Here is a 10,717-nt window from a genome sequence, read left to right as displayed (position 1 = left end):
AACGCATCCTAATGTTTCATATATTTTAATTACTTGGAAAGCCTGACTAAAATAAATCTTAATTTATAAACCGAACTGACCTATAAAATACCTGAAAATCGCCACTGTTCTCTGTTCGCCTCGGTAAACATCGCTGTACACCAGGGGTTCCCAATCTTTGTCAGTCCACTTCCAAGTTTAGTATTTTGTCACGGCGCCCTACTTTAGTAAGCTATTTGGAATAGATAATGTAACTATAAATGTATATATTACAGTCGAAAGAAATAGGTACCTACAATAATAGTAGTTGACTCACTCCTTTCAAGAACACCATAAATCAAAAAACTTGATTTTCAGGAGAACGTTTTTAAAGTTTAAAAATATAATACAATGTATTAAAAATAAAATCAAGCCACTTAGTGAACTTTTTACTGTGCAACAGATCTCTTTAGGTAAAACCTGAAGGTTTTTTCTCCATTTGAAAAATATTAAGTATATTTAAAAAAATTACCATACCTTTTCTTCCAAATGCAAGAACTACACTTTCTGCCCTGTAGCGGGTAAATATTAGGTTAAAAATATGCCGCTTTTGCTGGGATATAGTACATTTTCTCGGCATCCCGAAAACATGCATAACTGAAATTTGATGATTTTTTATTTTTGACGTTCTTGAAAGGAGTGAGCGATTTGTGATCTCGGATAATGATAGAGGATCGACTCAAGGCGACCCTCTTTAGTTTCTACGGTGCACACTTTGGGATCCTCTGCTATACATACACGATTGCAGTGCGTTTTTATGGACTACAAATGAACGTTTGGTGTTTGTCGAGTTGTCGAGTGCGTTTTTATTGTACGGTTCCCATTGCTACAATGTGGTGGATGCAGGCGAGTTTCCCTCGCCATGAAATGTATGGTTAGTTTTAAAATTGACGGAATTTTAAATCAAACACCGGACATTTTTATATTCATTTCGAGGAAAATACCTGAATTCAGGAGGATATTTTAAAAAGAAAAACTGCCTCTTGAAGTCCGTAAAATACGGTGTATATACACATACATACGCGGTCCGTCCATACATGGTGTGGATGCTCAGCATCCCTTGCATTTTAGAGTAAAAAGATTTAGACTTTCATTCGTACACACCAATACTGCAATTGAAATATTTTGATATTTCTACAGCGACCTTAATGTGATTTTTTTTACAAAAACGGGCTATACAAAATCACACAAATATTATTACTATCGTGAGTTTTGGATCTTAATGGATTTATGGAGATAATTTTAGACCGTACCTAACTGTATCTTGTTCGTGGGCTAGCGTCTACATGTGCATATTTGATATCTGGTACTAAGTAAGTACGAGTATAAACAGTTGATGTCCAGCATCCCTTCTACAAAAAGTCACCAGCCGTCACTGATACATATGGTACATATACACAGCAGTGGCGGACCTACCCTAGAAGCCCAGAAGCCCGGGTTGCCTAACAACTCCAACAATTATTAAAAATACATAATTAATGTATGCCTATTTTTAAATTATCGCGCGCTTTTTCGTACTACCCGAGATAGCCGAGTGTAAAAATTCGGCTTTCGCCCTGTCTGTTGCAGGTGCAGGCGATACATGATTAGCCATCTCGCTCGCTCTCATTGGCTTCAATTTGGGCTTCTGCTTCCAGCAAAACTCATAGTTGATTTGGTTTAAAAACATAACTTTAAACCGTACAATGTAGGTACCTATATGGCATTTTGTATCGAGTTTGGAAGCCAGCTTCGGTAGCGTGAACATAGCTACAGAAATTAGCTACAATTCGCAATATTTGTAACGAACGTATTTCATTATTGTTATCTGTTACTCATCTGTCAGATGCTTATCAACTAGTTTTATGCCTTTGTAGAGTTCATAAATATAAAATATAATAGATAATCCATAATTAAATACGGTAATTGTAGGAATTATTAAGATTTGAATAAGTTTTCGCATTATTATCGTTCTTCGCTACGTTTTTCGTAAGCACATTTTTGTTTGAACGTCATAATGAATTCGGATACGGCCGATGTCGTTTGTGCTGTTTTATTTATTTATTTGTTTTATTTATAAAAGTGGTTGAAGGAATTAATTTATAATGGAAAGGTGAGCGCATTGAATTTTATTAAAAAAAAAGAAATGATTACATCTCAAGGTCTCAAAGACCTACTCCTGATTTAAAAATATCACAACTGTTAAATTACATATAAGGAAGTTTAATCAGTCGATATACAAAACTCGTTGGATTAGAAACGTATTGAAATATATTATTAGATTAAAACCAATATTTTTAGCTTTTCCACTTTATTTTTATTTGACCAGCGACCGGGTTACCGACATTTTATTACCGTTACCGACATCATCAGACTGGTACTGTCGATGTCGATGTACTGATGATGTCGGTAACGACGAAACCCGGTCGCTGGTCAAATAAAAATAAAGTGGAAAAGCTAAAAATATTGGTTTTAATCTAATAATATATTAAAATGCAATTCCATCACGAAGTGCCAGTGGAAAATAAAAATCTATTAGAAACGTATTTTACTGCAGTCAACATTTTCTTTATTTCAATGTGATGGCTATTCCATACAAAAATTACATCTTTGCATTTTTTACACTCATTACAATACATAGTTTATCTTTATATTGTTTTTTTAAATAAAGTTTTGTCCTGACATTCCTTGGTTGAACTGCATTTTATAGAATAAAATAACAACTATGAAATTTTTTCCACTTGAATTTTATTTGACCAGCAACCGGGTTTCGTCGTAACTGACATCATCGGACTGGTGGTGTCAGTTATGACGAAACCCGGTTGCTGGTCAAATAAAATTCATGTGGGAAAAATTACATAGTCGCTATTTTATTCTGGCTACGCTTGGATGGCTTGACTCTGGCCAATATCTGTACCCGACGGATTCTCCACTTTAAACACGTTGTGCGTGGCAACGAGGATAGCCTGGAACGACTAGTTGTTATCGGTAGCCTAGAGGGAAAGAGAGAGTGAGGAAGATCCCCACACGATGGACCGATCAAATTAAGGCAGCAGCAGGCACTTCAATGGTTGATGCGCTACGTGCAGCGCAGTCAAGGGATAACTGGAGAAGGTGCATTGCTTCTGCAAGGGTCACAACCCTCAGCAATGAGGAATAAGACGGAGAAGAAGATTTTATTCTGAAAAATAATGGGCTTGCCTTACTGGTAAGCCCTGGGCACGCCACTGATACACAGTGGCGTTCACAGAGATTTAAATCAGAGTAGGTAGTAGGGTTGGGTAAGGATAAGGCATTGTAGGTACTGGTTGTGTTTCCATAAGGAACGCGAGTAATCTAGGGTAGGCACTGTTTTTCTGCCTTTATATAATGCACGCCTATGTCAACAGGATTTTTGGGAAGTCGAAATTATTAGTGATTCATTGCCAACACAATGCTGCCATTGAATGTAGATACGCCAAAATAGATATTTTTCTGAGGATAACAAAATACGCTATTGTGTTGTGTATCGGCCGAATCATATATATGCAAATAAATTTGGTTAACATAGAAGATAATCTTCATATTAATATATCTTCTGTGTTCCGCTTACCGTTAAAATATATCAAAGATAACATATTATTTTTTGACATCTCATCAAAGGTGAAGAAGAAAATGGAAGGCTGACGACCGTCATAGGCTGGTTTAAGTTATAACTTTGCACACGTGTAACAATCACCAGTTCTACCCATTATTGACAACCACACTACTCAAATTCTTGGAAGTTCTATATATGAACCAATTTTGAAACATTGTTCTTGAATCACTAGAACTTCACCAATGACATCTATTGGTGAGATGAAAAGTAGCTTTTTATTGAGCAGAAACTCTTATATTAGTATGTGACGTCCGAATCCTGGATTATAATCACACACATGAGAAACGCCAGAAAAAATCATTTTCATTTTCATTATTTAAGCTTATAATTTGACCAGATAATTTATTTACAACATTTTGAGTGTCTCCAAATACTTGTTCACAAAACTGGATTATCTCCAATCATAGGAGTTGTTTTTCATATTATTATTTGGCATCTCAACAAATATGAAGGAGAAAATCTTTCTTCTTCATCTTTGATGAGATGCAAATGTCAAAAAATAAAATGAAAAATAACTCCTATAATTGGAGATAATCCAGATGTGTGATCAAGTATTTGGACACATACTAAATGTTGTATATCTAATATATTATAAGGGTAAGCGGTAAAAAAAGTTTGGGGATCATTGCTTTAGACGACCGGGTGGGAGAATTGACGTACGTACGACATAATTAGCAGCGTAGATTTTTGATAAAAATGTAACGTCGAATTCAAAATGAATTCAGAAAGGTTCTTTGATGTGCTTTGATCAAAAATAAATAAATACCAAAAAACATTTTATTGTTGAATAAAATAAAATATTTACCGCATTTTAAAAACATCAAATATATTTTCGTCGTAAGGATCATTGCTTTATGGGTCATTGGCAACAGGTTGAGAAAATCGATGTATGACCCAATAAAAACGGAATTTTTAAAGAAATGTAAGACTGAGTTAGCGATAACTGAAATTTTTTAAATGGTTCTTTGATATTTCTATCGCTGTCATCACACCTTTTTACTTTAGGGGTGGACAGAGAGTTTAAATTGCTATACATCCTTATATCTTATCAACCGACATATTTGTAATACTTTTTTTGAATCCCTTAGACCTTATACTAAAACAAGTCTAGATACCAACCATTATTACGGTTTCAACGTATGGGGTCCATACAAACAATAATATGACGGTAACATGAAAACTAGACGTGATACAAGCTTGTCACCATATAGACTTTGAATAAGAACGATTAACTTAGTCCAAATCAGTCATCACAATTTCATATTATTTTTTGACATCTCATCAAAGATGAAGAAGAATATGGAAATCTGGGCATTTACGGGGCTGACGACCGTCATAGGCTGGTTTAAGTGATCACTTAACACACGTGTAACATCCACCAAATCTACCCATTATTGACAAACACACTATTCAAATTATATATATATATATATATATATATATATATATATATATATATATATATATATATATATATATATATATGTAGATATATATATATATATATATACTTCACTAGAGACATCTATTAGTGAGATGAAAAAAAGCTTTTTACAGAGCAGAAACACTTATATTAGTATGTGAGGTCCGAATCCTGGATTATTATCACACACATGAGAAACGCCAGAAAATATCATTTTCATTTTTATTGTATTAGCTTATAATTTCATAATCAGTCATCATAATTTCAGTTACAAAATCATTTTTGGCTAATGTAATCGTTGAAAACAAAAAAATGATTGCAGTGATTTTTCGATGCCTATGTTGAATTCGTATTTAAGCAAGACCTGTTGCATGACACCCGAGTACTGTATGTGAGTGGAGCACCTACTTAATGATAGCTAGGCAGAAATAAGAGATGAATACGCAGAATACGAGAAACATGTAGTCGCCTCCGATGAGTGTGCACCAGCCATATTGTTTTATATGTATATATATTTGGAATTCGCAATTGGGCACTTTTTAAATGCAGCTATGAAAAAAGTTATATTATTCGTTGACTGATTTGGCATTGCCTTTGCGGAATGACATTTTGATTATTATAATATTTTTAATAAGTGCTATTATACCTACAATGCTTGCGGGTACTCAAACTTGTCAAGAAGCATGCTCTCCGCTACGAGCAATGATTGGTATAGCATGTGCTGCTGCTACGTTTAACAGATGGAGCTGCAAAAAAATGCTCGTGAAGCGTGGTTTACGTGATAAAAGAAAAAACTAGTATACGAGATATATATGTCAGTGTTCCCTTATTTTATTTTGCTCCACTTCCGTGGCGTCGGAATGTACCTTTCTCTTTGTCTATCTTTCTCTTTCTCAACGGTATATCTTTCTTCTCTCTCACGTAACGAAATGTGCGTAATAAACGTGACGCGCCCTTGAAATTTCACTTTAAATTCTCGTCCGATTGTTGATTATCGACTCGCCGGCTAAGACACTTGATATATGTTTTTCACACAAGTAACGCATACTAAGATAATTCTATCCGCCTCCGTAGTGTAATGGTTAGCACACTCGGCTACCGTTCTGGAGGTCCCGGGTCCGATTCCCAAGGGGGGGGGTCAAATAAATATCCGTGATTATTGCACTGTAATACTTGTTCAATATTACCCTGGACTGGTACTTGAAGCGGTGGGCTGATCACCTTTCCTTCATGTGTTAACGATTAAGATAACACTGAGATTATTTGATGCAGAACCCTGTGCACCATTGGGGTGCGGATAAGGGTTTGAAGAAGAAGATTGAAGATTACATTTTTTGAAATCTATTAATATTTTTAGGCAATAAATGTTGGCGCATATTTTAGACACTGTTGGATAGGTTATTTTTTTTAAATTATGATTTCTAAAGTTTTTGTACTGTTTCTAAAGGCTTTTTTTATTGGCAATGCACCAAAAATTGAGAGATACATGTCACAAACATCTAGTATTTTTTTTTGCTGTAAGTTAACACTTGCTTGAATGATTACTCAAATGTTTTTGTTATATTTTTTCAAGTGCTTTATGATTGCATTATTTGGTAAGTGTTTGATTGAACGAATGTATACAGGATGCTGGTGTTTCAGGCGCCCGGCTACAAGATCGGGGGGGACACGCTGTCCGTGGCTTTCGACGGCTGCCGCCGGCTCGTCTGGTTCGACGCCAAGGGCACGCTGCAGCAGGCCGCGACTCACTGGCAGTGCGGGGACATCGTCGGCTGTCTCATCGACATCTCGCGCAGGGAGATCATCTTCTCGGTCAACGGGGTCTGCCTGACCCCCCACCTCGAGATATTCGGCTACGACTTGTAAGTAAAATCCCTCAAGTCCTACCGAAATTCATTTTTAAATCGAGCCTGCGATATGTGCAATTAAATGCTTAGTGAAATAGACATCAATAATGTTTCTTTTAATACGTTTAAAATAATATTGTTGATGTTTATTTGACAAGTTGATAAAGAAATGTTCTATAAAGTTTTACTTTTATGACAGTTTATTTAAATTGTTTTATTTTTAGATCACTTAGGTGGAAACCTATAATTGGAATTTGCTATTTTTTGTATTTTTTCATATTATATTATTTTTGTTGAAATATTCTGTTGGTTTTCCAATAAAAATAAATAAATAAAGTACTTTCCGCTATACGACACAAAGCATGGCTCTTATTATTATTATTACATTATATTACTCTACTTAGGACCCCGGACATACGAACAAGATTTTGAGAAAAACATTTATAGGAACACATTTTACTTATGAATTATTTATGTATAAATCGCGGTAATTCTGGCGTAGTAACCCCTAGTCTGGCATAGTCCGCCTCCGTAGTGTAATAGTCGGCACACTCGGCTACCGTTCTGGAGGTCCCGGGTTCCATTCCCTGGGGGGTTAAATAAATATACGTGATTTTTTCACTCTAATATTTATTCCATATTACCCTGGACTGGTACCTGAAGCGGAGGGCTGATCACCTTTCCTTCATGTGTTAACGATCAAGATAACACTGCGTTTATATGATGCAGTGCCCTATGCATCATTGGGTGTCACATCACAAGTCACATCCTTGGAGGACCACTACTGGACTCCGAGAAGGTAAAGCTCCTACCACCAAGTCAGGTCGAGAGCTACATGACTCACGTAGGTCTCAAGAGTGAGCTTTGATATAGAGGGAGGTCACAATATCCCTAATATGGTCGCAGTGACGTAAGACACGCAAGATCTCTTGACCTTATAATAATAAATATTAAAAAAGGGTTAAACAATTGATAGCAAAAATGTCTACTTATTGTTGAGAAGTTTTTCATTAATTTATTCGGCAGTGACTTTATGTAAAGTCTATCCAATTTTAATAACACCGTATTACGGTGGTTGAAAATGATGCGGAATGCATCAAAACAGGTTGGCTGTCCAAACTTAAAACACAGTAAGGGACATTTTTTTAGTACATTTTTTTTGCATTTTTGGACTAAGTAGAATCTACTTAGTCCAAAAATGCAAAAATAAACCTTCTACAAAAAAAATGTCCCTTACTGTGTTTTGAGTTTGGCAGCCGAGGTGTCACAATAGATTTTATGAAATAGTGGTATTTACTAAGTAAAATTTTAATTAAAAATATTGGTAAGTAGTTCATTTCTTTTTAGGCTATATTTACATTTAACAGCTTTCGATGTCAATTCAATTCAATTCAATTTATTCAATAAAAAAATAATATATACTTACATCACAAACAATATTCAAGGCGTATATATTAAAAGTAAAAGTAAGCAAGAAGACTTAAAGGTGTAGAAGAATCCCGCTTCGGAAAACTCCTTCGGACACATGGAACAGGTCAATATCCAATGTGATATTGTTCAACATAGCGGTAGCTCTTCCTACAGGCATAACCATCGGCAGGTTGGTCCTGTGTATAGGAATGTAAAACAATCTATGCCGACGCTGTCTTAGGTAACTATCGGGAACATACAGACCAATGCTCCGGATAATTTCAGGATTATCGATCATACCGCGCAACAATCGATAAAAATGCGTAATTAAATACACATTCCTTCTATGTCCTCGTCACTACCAATCTAAGTAAATAAAATACAAGTTTGTAAAACAACCATCAAGTTTCTAGAAAAACCCCGGTGTAGGCAGCTAAAAAGATTAGTAGTAACTGAACTAGTTAGTCAGCTAGATCCGATTCCGACCCAACGCTAGCCAGTACACAGACGCCTCCACGACCCCGGCCAGCACAGCAGACACGGTGTAGTGCCGATGCGTTTGCGGAAAATGTTAAATCTTCGCATTATCCACTCGAGCATTATTCATCGATATTCGATGTTTCTAGAACTGCCCCAAAGTAGGCAGTGAAAGGGCTAAGTTAGTCAGCTAGATCCGTCTCCGACCCGACGCTGGCCGGTACACATACGCCTCCATAACCCCGACCGGCACAGCAGACAGACATTTCTCGCATTTCTCATTTGACCATTTCTCATTTATCGATTGTTGCGCGGTATGATCGATAATCCTGAAATTATCCGGAAAATTGGTATGTATGTTCCCGATAGTTACCTAAGACAGCGTCGGCATAGATTGTTTCACATTCCTATACACAGGACCAACCTGCCGATGGTTATGCCTGTAGGAAGAGTTACCGCTATGTTGAACAATATCACATTGGATAATGATCTGTTCCATGTGTCCGAAGGACTTTTCCGAAGCGGGATTCTTCCACACCCTTAGGTCTTCTAGCTTACTTTTAATATATACGCCTTGAATATTGTTTGTTATGCTTATATTATTTTTTTGTTGTTGAATAAATTGAAATTGAAAATTGAAATTGATTTGAAATTGTTCATCGATATTCGGCGTTTCTAGAGGTGCCCCAGCGTAAGAGCCAAGCTAGTCAGGTAGATCCGATTCCAACTGGCCGGTACGCGGCGCCCGCACAGCCCTGGCCGGCACAGCAGGCAGACAATATGTCCCACTGGACCATAATTCATCGACATTCGACGTATCTAGAAGTCCCCCGGTAGACGGACACTGTAAGGCCGGTTTGTGACCGCAGCGGGGAGTTCTTCCCGGCGGCGACGCTGACGCCCATGCAGCACGTGCGCTTCAACTTCGGGTCGAGCGCGTTCGTGTTCCCGCCGCGCGACCGGCCCTTCCTGTCGTGCTGCCAGCAGGGCGGGGGCGGGGGCGACCTGCCGCGGCTGCTGCCCCCGCCCGCGCCGCCCCCGCCCAGCGCGCCCGGAGACATCTTCCCGCAGTGCCTTCTGTAAGTTACCCACTTACTCTCCTAGTCAGCTCGCCTTAAGGCTCTACCCATCATTGACAAACACACTACTAAACTTCTATAAATATTGATCAAACTCGTAACACAGTATGCGCGTGTTAACAATAGCCATGTGTTGTGGGATGAGGAAAGCTTTTATTAAGTAGAGACTTTCCATTTGTATTGAGGTCCGAATTAATTGGACACACTCAAAATGTTGTAAGTAAATTCCGAAATAATTTCACGACATAAAAGTTAAATAAGTTCACGAAGTCTCGATTTTTTTCTTATACTTTCTTATATCGTAGTCGTACAGGAGAAAGTGACCAACTAACAAAACGTAAAATGTAAAGGAGGGCCATTTAAGTCACTTTTGCTGGGCTAGAAAATAAACATCAATGCAGTTAGTCATTTTTAACAAGTCAATATATTATACTTCCAAGTTTAAAATCCTTTGGGATTTTTCCAGGGCAATATTGAGCTAGTATGATATTAAATAGTCAATGACTACGTTTTTGTAAAAAATGCACTTGATCTCTTTCTCCTGTATGATTTCGATAATATAATAATAATAATAAGACATGGATAATAATAATAATAGGATAATGATGATAACGATTTACAAAAAATAAACTGATTAAAACGTCGTCAATCGGTCTCGGGCCGCCGAGTCTGGAGCGGGGAAAAGATGTTCGATATATCTTTTATCTCGTACTAGGCATACAGATATGTACATACTTAAAAATATATCAATTTTCATGTAAAATTTAAATGCCAATTGCCGAATTTTGATTGCCTCGGGTGCGAAAAAGCCACCTTTTAATGGGATCTTTTTTTAGAAAAAAAGTGG

The sequence above is a fragment of the Brachycentrus maculatus genome, unplaced genomic scaffold, assembly GCF_059751285.1.
Source record: "Brachycentrus maculatus isolate JH-2025_06_01 unplaced genomic scaffold, ASM5975128v1 h1tg000018l, whole genome shotgun sequence".
NCBI lineage: Eukaryota > Metazoa > Arthropoda > Insecta > Trichoptera > Brachycentridae > Brachycentrus > Brachycentrus maculatus.
This window is presented reverse-complemented; position numbering follows the sequence as displayed.